This window comes from Sapajus apella, unplaced genomic scaffold, assembly GCF_009761245.1.
Source record: "Sapajus apella isolate SASKATOON/1434 unplaced genomic scaffold, GSC_monkey_1.0 scaffold71, whole genome shotgun sequence".
In the NCBI taxonomy this organism is placed as follows: Eukaryota; Metazoa; Chordata; class Mammalia; order Primates; family Cebidae; genus Sapajus; species Sapajus apella.
This window is the reverse complement of record NW_022437011.1, coordinates 1,252,331-1,269,083: the sequence shown is the minus strand read 5'-3', so window position 1 is coordinate 1,269,083 and position 16,753 is coordinate 1,252,331. Positions and strand designations below refer to the sequence as shown.

The 16,753-nt window shown below is 46.1% G+C and overlaps 1 non-coding gene across 1 annotated transcript; it reads right to left on the bottom strand.

Annotated features, from left to right (window-relative positions):
• Positions 1-15,349: 15,349 nt before the first annotated feature.
• LOC116531707 lies at positions 15,350-15,491 on the bottom strand. The gene has a single exon (XR_004260538.1). It is a non-coding gene; the product is annotated as a small nucleolar RNA SNORA8 (small nucleolar RNA).
• Positions 15,492-16,753: the final 1,262 nt, after the last annotated feature.

The following is a 16,753-nucleotide window of genomic DNA, read 5'->3' as shown; positions in this document are numbered from 1 at the left end:
GGCAGGTAGAAAGGCCAGCGTGATCCCATTGGCTGCCCAAGGCCCTCATCACTTGTTTCTGGGCAGACCTTTGGATTCATAAGGCCCTTCGGATGCTTCAAGAAAACAGGCAAATGTCCACTCCCTAGACAGGAAAGCACTTTGAAGCAGAAGACGCCTTTGTTTGCCGCCCCTTCTCATCCACAGATGAGTGGTTGCAGAAAGGAGCTGTGCCCCCTCCGTGAGCTTAGACAAGCCCTCTTCTCTAGCCTCAGTTATGTCGTCTCAAAAATGCGGAGGAAGTATGGACTACCTGCAGGGGAAAAAGCATTTCTTTTCTTTCCCTGTTTAGGTTCTTGGTTGAGACACTTTCCTAAAAACAAAAGTTAACAAAAGAAAAACCAGCCAAAGTTTATTAACACGTGCTGTACCCATCATGCAGGAGAGGCCTCAGTTGAAAAGTATTTCTCTCTCAAGGCAGTGGCTTAGGGGTCTTGCTTAAGTAGTATTTTAACAAAGAGCCATAAGTCCCACAGAGTGATAGGACAGAGAAGAGGATATCTTCAGGGTCCCAAAAGGAGGGAAATGTAGGAAGACAAATGTACGGGAAGAGCCAAGTCTGATCCGGATCCTCTGAGCTCTGCTTCTGAGCTGATCAAGGCAGAGAGGAGGCGCAGAGGGTACCCCTGGGTTTTATCTTTTTACCTTTAATTAAAATTCGCAGGGTTTTAGAGAGGAAGATTTTGGTTTCCTTCAAACCGAAGAGTCCGTGGTTTTAAGGCTATGGCACTCAGACTTGCCTCCACTTACTAAGCCCTGCTTCGTGCCAGGCACAGTGTGCATGCTTTGTTCCTGTAATCTTTACAGAGGCCCTCTGAGGAGTGTTTCATCATCTCCATTTACAGATAGGGACATAGGGGCTCTTATCCAGGATCACACCTCCAGGAAGTGGTGGAGTCTGCGTTTTCAATCACTTTACTCCTCTGCCTCCTTGTGTGGTTCAAATCCAGGAGAACAGGGGCCTGTGCAGGAAGGGAAGAAGAGGGCCTAGGAAAGGGTTCCTGGGAGATATGACTGTGTTGGCAAGGCTCCTGCACTGTGATACAGTGAAAAACATCTCTGCTCTCTGTCCCTGATTCCTGACGCAAGGACCACTAAGAGCCATAGAATCTCCTGAATGAGGCCGGGCGTGGTGGTTCACACCTGTAATCCCAGCACTTTGGGAAGCTGAGGCAGGAGAATCACTTGAGGTTAGGAGTTCGAGACTTGCCTGGCCAACATGGTGAAACCCTGTCTCTACAAAAAATGTAAAACTTAGCCGGGCGCGGTAGCACATGCCTGTAATCCCAGCTACTTGAAAAGCTGAGGCAAGAGAATTGCTTGAACTCAGAAGTTGGAGGCTATAGTGAGCCAAGATCGCACCACTGCACTCCAGCCTGGATGACAGAGCAAGACTGTGTCTCAAAAAAAAAAGGGGAAACAAAAAGCATCCCCTGAGTGAGAATAATGTCTTTTTTATATATATATTCAGGAAATGCTGGTAGCCGGAAGCCTCTAGATAGCTTCAGGACGGGGGCTGGCAGCCATGTGAAGAGAGGGTCGGGACTTTCAGACCTCACCCGCACCCACCCCGACTTCTGGAGAGGGGAGGAGGACTGAAGGTTGAGTTCAATCACCAGTGGCCAGTGATCTAACCAACCATGTCTACATAATGGAACTTGCTTAACCTAAGTTGTTTAACCCTCTGTGTGAGTAAAATTGGGTAAGAACCAACGTAACAGCTCCAAAGGCTGTTACGTTAAATCAGGGTAAAGCTCTTGCATAAAATCTGCTCCAAAGGCTGTTACGTTAAATCAGATGATGAGGGTAAAGCTCTTGCATAAAAACCCCAAACAACTAGGCTTTGGGGTCTTCCAGGAGATGAACACATCCATGTGCCAGGAGAGTGGTACACACCAGCTCCGCAAGAACAGAGACAGAAGCTCCTGTACTCAGGACCCTTCCTGTATGCCGTACGCTATGGACCTCTTCATCAGCTGCTCGTCTGTATCCTTTATAATAAACTGGTAATCGTAAGTAAAGTGCTTCTCAGTTCTGTGGACCGTTATAGCAATTTATCAAGTACTAAGAGGGAGTCGTAGGAATCCCCAATTTGTAGCCAAGTCATCAGAAGTACTGGAGGCCTGGGATTTAGGACTAGCATCCAAAGTGGACGCAATCTTGTGGGACTGAGCCCTCAACCTGTGCGTTCTGATGCTAACCCCAGGTAGATAGTGTCTGAATGGAATTGAATTGTAGGATACCAGCTGGTGTCCGGAGAGTTGGAACACTGGTTGCTGGTGTAGAAAAAAATCCACACATTTGGTGTCAGAAGTGCTGTGAGTGTAAAGAAATAAGTTCCTTTTATATACCATATTTGTTTTATTAATCTTTATGTATTGTGTGTGCTTTACAATTTGCATTAATAATTTTTGTTTTTTTAAGATGGGGTTTCACCATGTTGGCCAGACTGGTCTTGAACTCCTGACCTCAGGTGATCCACCCACCTTGGCCTCCCAAAGTGCTAGGGTTACAGACGTAAGCCACCACACCTGGCCAATAATTTTTTAAAATAAATTTAGACTTTGTGGTTCTAAGGTTCAGTGAGTCTTGGATTTCAAGAGTCAAAGATACTATATGTATTTTTGAAGGAGAGAGAAGAGCAGCCATGACCTTTAACAAGGCCAGACCTGACTTCAAATCCCAAGTCAAAAACATCCTAGCTGTGAGAGTCCCCGAGCCAGTCCCTCAACCTTTCTGAATTTGCTTTCTGCTTTGTAATATAGGGATGGTAACACTAGCTTTGCAGAGCTGTTAGACTAAATAGACATTTAGCCAGAGCCTCGCACCATGGATATGAAACTGGATCAAACTGGAGACATTTTGTAAGTGAAATAAGCCAGGAACAGAAAGTTAAACACAGAATGTTCTAACTCATATGTGGAAGCTAAAAAAAGTTGAACTCATAGAAGTGAAAAGTAGAACAGAGGATACTCGAGGCTGAAAGGGTGGGGGGAAGGGTGGGATGGGGATGCAAAGGATACAAAAGTGCACCTACATAGAAGGACTAAGTTCTGGCATTCTATACCACTGTGGGATGACTATAGTTAACAATAATACACACTCTCAAACAGCTGTGAGACAGATCAGGGACCCCTCTTAGAGGCAGGCCAAGCACCCCACCAACATAAAAATGGGGAAGAATCTAGGCCAGAAATGGTGTCTCACACCTGTAATCCCAATACTTTAGCAGACCCAAGGTGGGAGGATGGCTTGAGGCCAGGAGTTTGAGATCAGCCTGGGCAACATAGTGAGATCCTGTCTCCACAATTTTTTTTTTTTTTAAATAGCCAGAAACGGTGGCATGTGTCTGTAGTCCCAGTTACTCAGGAAGCTGAGGCAGGAAGATCACGGGAGCCTTGGATGTCCAGGCTGTAATGAGCTGTGGTGGTACGTACTACAGCTGGGGTGACAGACCTCACTAAAGACCATCACTAAAGAAAAAAAAAAGGGGCCGGGCGCAGTGGCTCACGCCTGTAATCCCAGCATTTTGGGAGGCTGAGGCGGGCGGATCGCCTGAGGTCAGGAGTTCAAGACCAGCCTGGCCAACATGGTGAAACCCCATCTGTATATATTAAAAAAAAAAAAGATAAAGAAACTTAAGTTTCTTCAAAAGTATTTCAGGCACCTAGCTAGCCTTGAGAAGTAGATGAGCAACTGATAAACAAAAATATAATAATGCCGGACGCGGTGGCTCACGCCTGTAATCCCAGCACTTTGGGAGGCCGAGGCGGGTGGATCACTAGGTCAAGAGATTGAGACCACCCTGGTCAACATGGTGAAACCCCGTCTCTACTAAAAATACAAAAATTAGCTGGGCATGGTGGCGTGTGCCTGTAATCCCAGCTACTTGGGAGGCTAAGGCAGGAGAATTGCTTGAACCCAGGAGGCGGAGGTTGCGGTGAGCTGAGATCGCGCCATTGCACTCCAGCCTGGGTAACAAGAGCGAAACTCCGTCTCAGAAAAAAAAAAAAAGGAAAAAAAAACTAAAGATAACATCTTTACCTATGTCCCTGCATTGCTTTTCGTAAACCCAGACCCCCGCCAAACCGATCCTCTGGCACACAGATCTCAGATAAGGGGAGCAGAGGACTAAACTCTAAGCACCAGTGCTTGCTCTAAATTTCTTCCTCTCACCCCTGCCATCTCAGCACGTTGGGAGGCCAAGGTGGGAGGATTGCTTGAGGCCAGAAGTTTAAGATCAGCCTGGGCAACAAAGCAAGACCCCTATTTTGTAAAAAAAATTAATTAGCCAGGTGTGGCAGCACACGCCTGTAGTCCCAGCTAGAGGGGAGACTGAGGCAGAAGGATCGCTTGAGTCCAGGAGTTTGAGGCTGCAGTGAGCATGATTGCACCACTAAACTCCTCCAGTTGGGTGACAGAGCAAGCCCCTGTGTCAACAAATAATAAATTTTAAAAATTAAAAATAAATAAATTTCTTTCTGAGGGGCCTGGAAGAGGCCATGTCACAGGTCAGAGCTAACATTCTTTTTTTCTGACCCCAAATTTTTAGAGAAAGTTTCATCTCCTTAACCAAACGCAAATCAGAAAACCTTTAAATCCACCCATGACCTGTGGGCCCCCACTTCAAGATGTTCCCCCTTTTTAGCTCAAACCAATATAACCTTCATGCATTGATTTACAATTTTGTCTATAACTTCTGCTTTCCTCAAATTTACCCGACTTTAAAAATCCTTGCTTATAAGCCATTGGAGAGGTCGCATTTCTTTGTTCTGTTTCAAGCGATCCTCCTGCCGTGGCCCCACAGTGTGCTGGGATTACAGGCATGAGCTGTTGCACCCAGCCAACGCCAGATCTTAAGCATGAGCTGCCCTATTCTTTTTCTTGGTCATCTACAAATAAATACCCTATTTTCTTCCACTACAAACCTCTATATAAATATTTGGCCTTATGATGCCTTGAGAGCAGACCCTCGTTCAATTCAATAACAGCTTGAAAGAGGATATTAAATGTTCCCAACACAAAGAAATGATAAAAGTTTGAAATGATATTCCCCCCACCAAAAAAAAAAGAAGTGAAACTGATTTATTATTATTATTATTATTATTATTATTATTATTATTTTGAGACAGAGTCACCCAGGCTGGAGTGCAGTGGCGTGATCTCAGCTCATTGCAACCTTTGCCTCCCAGGTTCAAGCAGTTCTCATGCTTAAGCCTACCGTGTAACTGGGACGACAGGCGTGCGCCACCACGCCCAGCTCAAATATTTATTAAGCTATTTTCTGTATAGTCAAGACAAACGATATCCTATATCCACGCAAAAATTTGCACACAAATGAATATAGGGCCATTATTCATCATATCAAAAAAGTAGAAACAACCCAAATATTCAACTATGAACGGGTAAATAAAATGTGATGTATTCATACAATGAAATAGTATTCTGCCAGAAAGAGGAATAAACACTCAATAAAACTGTTACTTCAGAAAATAATGAAGTACTGATTCATACCACAACATGGATGAACTTTGAAAACATTATGCTAAGTAAAAAAAGCCAGACATGAAAGGCAACACATTGTATGATTCCATTTACGAGAAATGCCCAAAACAGGCAAATCCATAGAGACAAAACATAGATTAAGGGTTGCTGGGCCCCAGCGTGGTGGTTCATGCCTGTAATCCCAGCACTTTGGGAGGCTGAGGTGGGTGGATCACCTGAGGTCAGGAGTTCGAGACCAGCCTGACCAACATGGTGAAACCCCCATCTGTACTAAAAATACAAAATTAGCTGAGTGTGGTGGCTCATGCCTGTAATCCCAGCTACTTGGGAGGCTGAGGCAGGAGAATGGCTTGAATCCAGGAGACGGAGGTTGCAGCGAGCCGAGATGGCGCCATTGAACTCCAGCCTGGGCAACAAGAGTGAAACACTGCCTCAAAAAAAAAAGTGAGGGGGGGTGTTACTGAGGGCAGCAGGGGAGAAAGAGGGGGAGTGATTGCTAATAGGTATGGGGCTTCCTTTTTGGGTGATGAAAATATTCTAGAGTCGACAGTGATGATGGCCGTACAACTTCGTGGATAGACAAAAAACATTGAATTATACAATTTTTAAAGGATGAATGTTATAGTGCATGAATTATATCTCATTTTTTGAAGATTTTGATGATGAATAGAGCACACATTTACTTTTGCTTCCTCTCTCACTTTGCTTCTGTCACTAAAATGACCATAGATTGTTTTAAGTGTACATCTACAAGAACAAAGAGAACAGGAGATGAGAAAACAATGATAGAATTTTAGAATCGGGAAAGCAGGTGAGCAAGTGTTAAGTCCTTAGTAGACCCCCCAAAACTGCATCCTAGGCCTGCAGCTAGAAAAGCTGAGAAGCCACCTAGTTATGTGGCAGAACAGACTCAGGAACGGGTGTGTCAGGTACCCGGGTGGTGAGTAGAGGTGGGGCAAAAAAGAGAAGGGTAGTGTGGAAGTCTGTTTCTGAGGCGGCGAGATACCCACGCCCTCTCCCTCCCTGAGTGCCATCCGTCCCCTCCCTGAGGCAAAACTGCAAGTTTCTTTACCAGACACAGTAAAGAACGTGAACCTGTCATGCCTGTAACCCCAGCACTTTGGGAGGCCGAGGTGGGTGGATCACAAGGTAGAAACCTTGTCTCTACTAAAAATACAATAAAAAAAATTAGCCAGGTGTGGTGGCGCGTGCCTGTAATCCCAGCTACTTAGGAGGCTGAGACAGGAGAATTGCTTGAAACTGGGAGGTGGAGGTTGCAGTGAGCAGAGATCATGCCACTGAACTCCAGCCTGGGCAACAGAGCGAGACTCTGTCTCAAAAAAAAAAAAAAGAAAGAAAGAATGTGAGCCTGATACTGAAGCTGAGGCCCAGTGTTCTTCCCTACCCACAGTGTGAAAGCCAGGCTTTCACCCAAGCCACAGCCTGAAGGAAGCTTCTCTGTGGAGCATGACCACCCCAGGAAAAAAAGACCTCAGGACTCTGACATTGGGAATTTCCTGATGAAAAGCAACCCAGCCAGAATACCCTATAGGAAGTCCTCGGTAGATAAGCCCTATTCATGGGTCACAGCTGTCTTAGACAATCAAGTTTTTTAGATAATCAAGAATCATGGGACATCTAAAGAAAGCCTTTAACATAAAAGAGAGTGAACCAAACAAATAATCACACAGGAAAAAAAGCACTATGGCCAGGCACAGTGGCTCAAGCCTGTAATTCCACCACTTTGGGAGGCCGAGGTGGGTGGATCACAAGGTCAGGAGTTTGAGACCAGCCTGGCCAATATGGTGAAACCTCGTTTCTACTAAAAATACAAAAAAAATAGCCAGACGTGGTGGCACACACCTGTAATCCCAGCTGCTCAGGAGGCTGAGGCAGGAGAATTGCTTGAACCCAGGGAGTGGAGTTTGTAGTGACTCAAGATCGAGACACTGCACCCAGGCTGGGCGACGGAGTGAGACTCCATCTCAGAAAAAAAAAAAGCACTATGGAGGAAATTAACTGTCATTAGTAGTCCTAGGGAGATAAAGGACAATACTGCACCCCTGAGACAAGAATAGGGTGCTATAAAAGTATGAGTGGTATAGAAGAACGAAACCCAGCTCTTGAAGATTTAAAATATGAGAGCAGATAATACACAATCAACAGATGGAAGATAAAGTGTTTTTTTTTTTATAATCTCCCAAAGTATGGACCACAAAGATAAATTTAAAAATCAGACAGAAAAGATAGGAGAATTAAACACCAGTTCAGAAGGCCCAACGGCCAAATATCAAGTTCCAGAAATGGAGAACAGAAAAAATAGAGGGGAAGAAATCACCAGTGAAATAAGTCAACACATTTTCCAGAACTCGAGGACATAAATTTCCAAACTGAAAAGGCCCAGTGAGCACCGAGGACAAGGTGTGAAAGCAATTTCACAGCAAGACATGCTGTTGTGAAGTTTCAGAAAAATAAGAACAAAGACGATTCTGCAACTTTCCAGAAAGAAAAAATCAAGCAGATTCAAAGGATCAGGAATCAGAATGACTTTAGATTTCTTCTCTCTTTTTTTTTTTGAAATGGAGACTCGCTCTGTAGCCCATGCTGGAGTGTAGTGGCACGATCTAGGCTCACTGCAACCTCTGCCTCCCATGTTCACACAATTCTCCTGCTTCAGGCTCCCAATAAGCTGGGATTACAGGCATGCACCACCATGCCCAGCTAATTTTTATATTTTTGGTAGAGACGGGGTTTCACCATGTTGTCCAGGCTGGTCTCAAACTCCTGACCTCAAGTGATCTGTCCACTTCAGCCTCCCAAAGTGCTGGGATTATAGGCGTGAGCCACCACACCTTGCCTAGATTTCTTAGTATTAATAGTAATGCTAAAAACAGACAATTGGCGGGGCACAGTGGCTCACGCCTGTAATCCCAGCACTTTGGGAGGCCAAGGGAGGTGGATCACTTGAGGTCAGGAGTTCAAGACCAGCCTGGCCAACATGGTGAAACCCTGTCTCTACTAAAAACAAAAATTAGCCAGGCATGGTAGCAGGGTTCTGTAATCCCAGCTACTTGGGAGGCTGAGGCAGCAGAATTGCTTGAACCTTCGAAGCAGAGGCTGAAGTGAGCCAGGATTGTGCCACTGCACTCCAGCCTGGGTGACAGAGCAAGATCTATCTCAAAAAAAAAAAAAAAATATATATATATATATATACACACACACACATATATATATATATACACAAATATATTTTTTTCAGACATCAGACATCCAGTATCTCAAAAAAATTTCTTTTCATAACTCCCTTCATCTTCTCAGAAAGCATCAGGAAGGTACGCATCACCAAAAGGAAGGATTTTTTTTTTTTTTTTGAGATGGAGTTTCGCTCTTGTGGCCCAGGCTGGAGTGCAATAGTGTGATCTCCCCTCACTGCAACCTCTGCCTGACAGGTTCAAGTGATTCTTCTGCCTCAGCCACCTGAGTAGTTGGGACTACAGGCTCGTGCCACCACGCCTGGCTAATTTTTTATTTTTTTATTTTTAGTAAAGACGAGGTTTCACCAAGTTAGCCAGAATGGTCTCCATCTCCTGACCTCGTGATCCGCCCACCTTGGCCTCCCAAAGTGCTGGGATTACAGGCGTAAGCCACCGCACTTGGCCTTTTTTTTGTGTTTTTAATAGAGACAGAGTTTCATCATGTTTACTGGGCTGGTCTTGAACCCCTGACCTCAGGTGATACGCCTGCCTCAGCTTCCCAAAGTGCTGGGATTACAGGCATGAGCCATGACGCCTGGCTTGATCTTTTAGACTATGTCAATTTGCAACTTTGATACAAGGTAAAAACTAAATTTATTGTTTTTTGTTTGGGTTTTTGTGTTTGTGTGCGATGGAGTCTCACTGTGTCACCAGGCTGGAGTGCAGTGGCGCAATCTCGGCTCACTGCAACCTCTGCGTCCTGGGTTCAAGCAATTCTCTTGCCTCAGCCTCCCGAGTAGCTGGGAATGTAGGTGCCTGCCACCATCCCTGGCTAATTTTTTTATTTTCATAGAGATGGGATTTCAAGGCCGGCGCGGTGGCTCACGCCTGTAATCTCAGCACTTTGGGAGGCCGAGGCGGGCGGATCATCTGAAGTCAGGAGTTCGAGATGGGATTTCAAGATGTTGGCAAGGTTAGTCTCCAACTCCTGGCCTCAAATGATCCGCCCACCTCTGCCTCCCAAAGTGCTGAGATTACAGGCATGAGACACCACACCTGGCTTAAATTTAAAATAAAGGGAAAAATGCATCGAAGTCACTAGATTGTCAACCAATGGTGATCGAATGGCAGTCCAAACATTTTTCTCTGTGAAGCAGTTTCAGGACATAGCTGAGGGAAATCCCAAGGTCATCCTGCCTGTGCCCTTGGAAGTTAGAGACTGATTGCAGCGAGGAGGGAGGGTCCCAAGACTGAGTTTCCCAGGTGGGGGCTGGACAATGGCTTCCTGCCTCTTTCCTTATAGGGTAAGAAGTCCCAGTTTTCGGGCGGGCCTGTAATCCCAGCACTTTGGGAGGCCGAGGCAGGTGGATCACGAGGTCGGGAGTTCAAGACCCGCCTGGCCAAGATGGTGAAACCCTGTCTCTACTAAAAATACAAAAATTAGCTGGGCATGGTGATGGGTACCTGTAATCCCAGCTACTCGGGAGGCTGAGGCAAATAATTGCTTGATCCCAGGAGGCGGAGGTTGCAGTGAAACGAGATCGCATCACTGGACTCCAGACTGGGTGACAGAGTGAGATTCCGTCTCAAAAAAAAAAGGCCCAGTTTCCCACTTGTCACACAGGCTCCACCACCCAGGGGAGGAACCCTGTCCCACCTACCCCTGGTCACCACAGGAGGAGGGAGACAGAGTAACAAGGAGCACTGGGGCTTGGATGCCACACCCTGATGGGGAGATGGCGTAAGATGGAATCCAGCTCCACAGACTTTCCTACAGAGAAAGTATGACTCATAGAGGGGAAAGGAACTGGCCTAGGGTCACATAGCAAGGTGCCCAGCACTGGTACTGGCCCCAGCAATTTGCCATGAGTATGAAAAAACAAAAGAACTTGAGGCAGACCGCCTGGGGTCACATCCCAGCTTCCAAATGGCTAGTTTCAGGACTGGAGTGGAGGAACGCAGGTGGCGCTGAAACATCTTAGTTTTTTACTTTTCAGAAAGCCAGGAAGTTCTCAAAGACTCCTGGGGCTTGAAAGAAGGACCCAGGAGCCAACCTGAAGGGGCACCGCCAGCCAAATATGGAACAATCCCAGCCTTAATAAGAATAATTTGGCCAGACCTGGTGGTTCATACCTGTAATCCCGGTACTTCAGGAGGCTGAGGTGGGAAGATCGCTTGAGCCCCGGAGTTTGAGACCAGCCTGGGAAACATAATAAGAACTCTGTCTCGGCCGGGTGCCGTGGCTCACACCTGTAATCCCAGCACTTTGGGATGGCGAGGTGGGTGGATCACCTGAGGTTGGGAGTTCACGATCAGCCTGATCAACATGGAGAAACCCCGTGTCTACTAAAAATACAAAAGTGACCAGGCATGGTGGCGCATGCCTGTAATCCCAGCTACTCAGGAGGCTGAGGCAGGAGAAATACCTGAGCCTGGGAGACAGAGATTGCGGTGAGCCGGGATCACACCATTGCACTCCAGCCTGGGCAACAAGAGTGAAACTACGTCTCAAAAAAAAAAAAATCAGCCAGGTGTGGTGGTGTGCATATGTAGTCCCAGCTCCATATGGTGTGCATATGTAGTCCCAGCAGGTATTGATCGGCTTATGACCTATGCAACTTACGACTATTCGACTTTACGACCACAATCGCTAGCCACGACTGCTCCGCGTCTGGCAGCGCAAACGTTGCCCAGCTGGGCGTACGACAGTGCGGACCAGCTTCCGGCAGCACTACCATCTCCGCGTGCACCATTTCAACTGTACATATAGCCTACTCAACTTATGACCAAATCGTGTTACGACCGGTCTGCCGGTCCCAATCGTGGTCATAAGTCGAGCACTAGCTGTACTTGGGAGGCTGAGGTGGAAGCATGGCTTGAGCCCAGGAGGTTGAGGCTGCAGTGAGCTGTGATTGCGCCACTGCTCTCCAGCCTGTGCAACACAGCAGGAGACCCTATCTCCAAATAATAATAACAACAGTAATAATAATTTGTCTTACCTCTTTCAAAGGAGCTGTAGTTCAAACTCTTCTTTACAGAAGAGTAGATCCAAGCTTCTTGCATTTTTGCAGAATAAAAGACAAAAACAGAAAATCATCTTCTTGTAACCCCTTGTATCATAATTGATCCGGACAGGATTATCCAGGGAACCAGAACCCTGGGATGAAAGGCTGGGGAGGACAGAACAGCCACGTGGCAAAGAGTCCACCTGTGGCCTCTTGCTGGTTACCAAAGGGGAGAAGTGCTTTACAGTAGTAAAAAATGGTGGAGCCTTGCTGTCACCACCTCAGACAAGTGATTAAATCAGGTATCACCAGTAATTGAACAATCTGACATGTGTCTCTGGATGGGATATCATAATAATAATACACAGCATCAGCTGGGCAGTATCTTTACTAAAGACTGTTAACCTGAATCTGCCTTTTGCTTTTCTGAGACAAAATTCTCACTCTGTCACCCACACTGAAGTACAGTGGGGCAATCTTGGCTCACTGCAACTTCTGCCTCCCGGGCTCAAGCAATCTTCCCACCTCATCCTCCTGAGAAGCTGAGACCACAGGTGTGCACCACCACACCTGGCTATTTTTTATTGTTGTTATTGTATTTTTAGTAGAGACAGGATCTTGCCATGTTGCCCAGGCTGCTCTCAAACTCTTCACCTCAGTGATCCTCCTGCCTTGGCCTCCTGAAGTGCTGGAATTACAGACCTGAGCCACAATGCTTAGCCTGAATCCAGCTTTAGACCTAAATTCCAGTTTAGAGTCATACAGGGGGTAGAAGAACAAGTTAAATAACACCATGAAGAAACAATCAGGCAAATCCAGGGACAGCCTGTAAGACATCTGCCCTCTCCAAAGAGTCAATGTCACAAAAAAAGGTGTATGTGTGTAGATACACGGGGATCTATATTTTAAAAGATTTAAAAAACAATAAATCAAATGCAATTTGTTAATCTTTGCAAGATGTACGATTTGGAAAAAAAAAAGTATAAAAGAATTTTTAGAAGCTGGGGAAATTTGAATATCAGATGACATTTGGAAATTGTAATTGCTCTTCTTAGGTATGATAATGGAATTTGAGTCTGGTGGGAGAATTTGTTTAGGAGATGAAGGCTGAAGTACTTGGAAGTAACATGACATGATGTCTAAACTTACTTTCACATTGTTTAGAAAAGAGAGAGAGGCCGGTGTGGTGGCTCACTCTTGTAATTTCAACACTTTGGGAAGTTGAGGTGGGAGGATTGCTTGAAGCCAGGAGTTTGAGACTAGTCTGGGCATTATAGAGACCCTGTCTCTGAAAACATTTTTTAATTAGCCAGGTGTACTAGTGCATGTCTGTAGTCCTAGCTAGCTCAGGAGGCTGAGGCAGGAGGATTGCTGGAGCCCAGGAATTCGACGTTGCAGTGAGCTGCGTTCATGCCACTGCACTCCAGCCTGGGTGACAGAGCAAAACTCTCTCTCAAAAATAAAAATAAAGGCCAGATGCAGTGGCTCACATTTGTAATCCCAGCACATTGGGAGGCCAAGGCAGGAGGATCACTTGAGCCTAGGAGTTTAAGACCTGCCTGGGCAACATAGTGAGACCCCATCTCTACAGTTTTTTTTTAAATTATCTGGGCCTGGTGGCACACAGCTGTAGTCCCAGCTACTCGAGAGGCCGAGATGGGAGGATGGTTTGAGCCCAGGAGGTCGAGGCTGCAATGAGCTGTGATTATACCACTGCACTCCAGCCTCGGTGACAGAGACTCTGTTTCAAAATCTAAAAATAAAAGTCCAGGCATGATGGCTTATGCCTGTAATTCTAGCACTTTGGAATGTCAAGGCAGGCAGATTGCTTGAGCTCAGGAGTTCAAGGCTAGCCTGTACCACATGGCGAAAACTTGTCTCTCCAAAAAATAAGCCAGGCCTCGTAGAGCGTGCCTGTGGTCCCAGCTACTTGGAAGGCTGAGGCAGGAGGATTGCTTGATCCCACGAGGTCGAGGCTGCAGTGAGCCAAGATCATGCCACCGCATTCCAGCCCGGTGACAAAGTGAGACCGTGTCTCAAAAAATAATAATAAATAAAAGTGAAAGCAAAAGGCCAGGCATAGTGGCTCACACCTGTGGTTCCAACACTTTGGAAGGCTGAGATGGGAGGATTCCTGGAGCCTAGGAGGTCAAGACCAGCCTGGGAAACATGGCAAGAACCCACCTCTACAAAAATTGTAAAAAAAGAGAAAAAAGAAAAAAATTAACCAGTCATGGTGGCATCTACCTGTGGTCCCAGCTACTTGGGAGGCTGAGGTGGGAGGATCACTTAGCCCAGGAGATTGAGGCTGCAGCGAGCCATTTTTGTGCGACTGCATTTCATTCAACCTTGGTGACAGGGGAAGATCCTGTCTCAAAAAAACAATACTAATAGTAATAGTAATAATACAACAGAGCAAGAGAAGTGAAATTAATAGTAGTCGAAGCTAAGTGGTGGGTATATGATCAACTTTTCTGTAGGCTTAAATTTTTTCATAAACAATGGTTGGAAAAAAATTTAAAGTCAAGTATGTACAAACTCAGTTTCCTTTGTACAGGAATTATCCTCGCTGCTTCCCATTGTGGTTATATTGACAACTGGGGAACAATGGGCTCCTTCACAGCATAGGAACATAAACACATGTGCATGTGTGTTTTAAGACGAAGTTTTACTCTTGTGGCCCAGTGTGATCTCAGCTCACCGCAACCCCTGCCTCCCAGGTTCAAGTGACTCTCCTGCCTCAGCCTCCTGAGTAGCTGCGATTACAGGCATGCTCCACCATGCCCAGCTAATTCTGTATTTTTAGTAGAGACAGGGTTTGTACATGTTGCTCAGGCTGGTCTCGAACTCCCAACCTGAGGTGATCCACCCGCGTTGGCCTCTTAAAGGCCTGCCTTTGGGATAGAACTCCCAAAGTGTTGGGATTACAGGTGTGATCCGCTGCACTCGGCCCATTGTGTGTGTGTGTGTGTGTGTGTGTGTTTTGAGACACAGTTTCGCTCTTGTTGCCCTGGCTTGAGTGCAATGGCGCAATCTCAGCTCACCACAATCTCCACCTCCCAGGTTCAAGCGATTCTCTTACCTCAGCCTCCCAAGAAGTTGGGATTACAGGCATGCACCACCATGCCCGGCTAATTTTTTGTATTTTTAGTAGAGATGGGGGTTTCTCCATGTTGGTCGGGCTGGTTTTAAACTCCTGACTCAGGTGATCTGCCCGCCTCGGCCTCCCAAAGTGCTGGGATTACAGGTGTAAGCCCGGCTGTGTGTGTGTTTTAAAGTCAATACATTTTTATTCAAGCAATTCCATGTTGCGATTTCTTCCACTTCCCATCAAGGTCACGTTAGATCCTCTAAAGAGCTGGAGTGAAAAGATTAATCTTCAAGTTAGCCTTTTTAATGAAACTGATGCCTATTTTAATCCAGTTGTCCTGTCGGCCCATAATTCTTTTATTTTGGCTTCTGTCATCTCCTTTTAATATGGCTACACTAATGAAGACTTCGAAGTTCACCTTTCCTGGTTCTCAATTTGACACCCCGGAGAAAAGAAAAGCACTGCTTACTGTTTTAGAGTACCTCGAACTGAACACTCTGAGAAGCCTATACAAATATTGTATCAACAGGAATACCAGGTTTAACAAGCACAAAGCCGAGAAAACCAACGATGCCAGATACTGAATTTCTATGGCACTGACCTTTGAACACCCCAGCCGGAGTAAACGGCTGAGTGCAGATACCATGTTTTAATCCTCAGAACACACTGAGACAAAACGTCTCAGTACTTAATCAAAAGTTTTCTATTTTGTTTTCCGTTTTGGGTTTTTGTTTTTGTTTTTTTTTTGAGACAGAGTCTTGCTCTGTCACCTAGGCTGGAGTGCAGTGGTGCAATCTCAGCTCACTGCAACCTCTGCCGGGCTCAAGTGATTCTCTTGCCTCAGCCTCCAGAGCAGCTTGGGTTACAGGCGCAAACCACCACGCCTGGCTAATTTTTGTGTTTTTCATAGAGATGGGATTTCACCATATTGGCCAGGCTGGTCTTGAACTCCTGGCCTCAAGTAGCCTACAAACCTCAGCCTCCCAAAGTGCTGAGAATTTTCTTCTGATAAGAAAAAAATCCAAGTCCACCACTTACTAGATGTATGATTTTGAGCAAGTTACTTAAATTTTTTGTGCATCAGTTTCCTCACCTGTAAGATGAGCGTGCTGATAGAGCCCATCTCGTTGGGTTGTAAAAGGATTGAGTAATACACACGTGGCTGACATAGAGAGAGCATGCAGCGAATGTTGGAGAGCTCAGCGATGCGTTCATTTCTGTACACTTGTTCATTCTGAGTCTGGGCCCCTGTGCATGTACAGAGATTTGGAGCTGCTCAACAGAGCCAGAGGGAGCCTCATTCTCCCTCTCTGGACTTTCCTGGAGGTCTCATCTCAGGGGCCTCATTCCTGGTGTCACCCCTGAGATAGTCTGAGTGACTGCCTAAGACGCCTGCCCTCTCTTGGTCTGGGCACTCCAGGTCCCAGAGTTGTGAGTTCCCACCCTGAGTGAGCTGGGCAGGTGGAGTCTCCTGAGACCTCCTCTTCCCTATTCTCCTTCTTGGTCCCTGAGTCCCTGATGAACTGGTTCAAGAAGCAGGCAGGCAGTGTACGCCCCGCCCTGCCAACCAGCCCATCCTTCTTATGTGGGGCCTTTTGGACCCCAGTACACCTTGGTCATGAATAAGGGGCTGGAAAGGGGGCTCTTTCTGGGGAGGGAGCAGGCCTGGTCTCCAGTCCTATATCTGCAATATGCACCCCAGGCAAGTATACATCATCCCTTCTCTCATTTGTTCAGCAGTCATTTATTGAATACTTGATGCCAGGTACTGTTCTTGGAGCTTGGGATACACAGATGAACAAGGCAGACAAGTAACCTCATCCATATGGAGTTCATATTCTAGGGGCAGAAGACAGGTCAGTAAATTACATTTTTGTTAGAGAGTTATCAGTGCTGTGGAAGAAAGTTGTTTCTGGGGA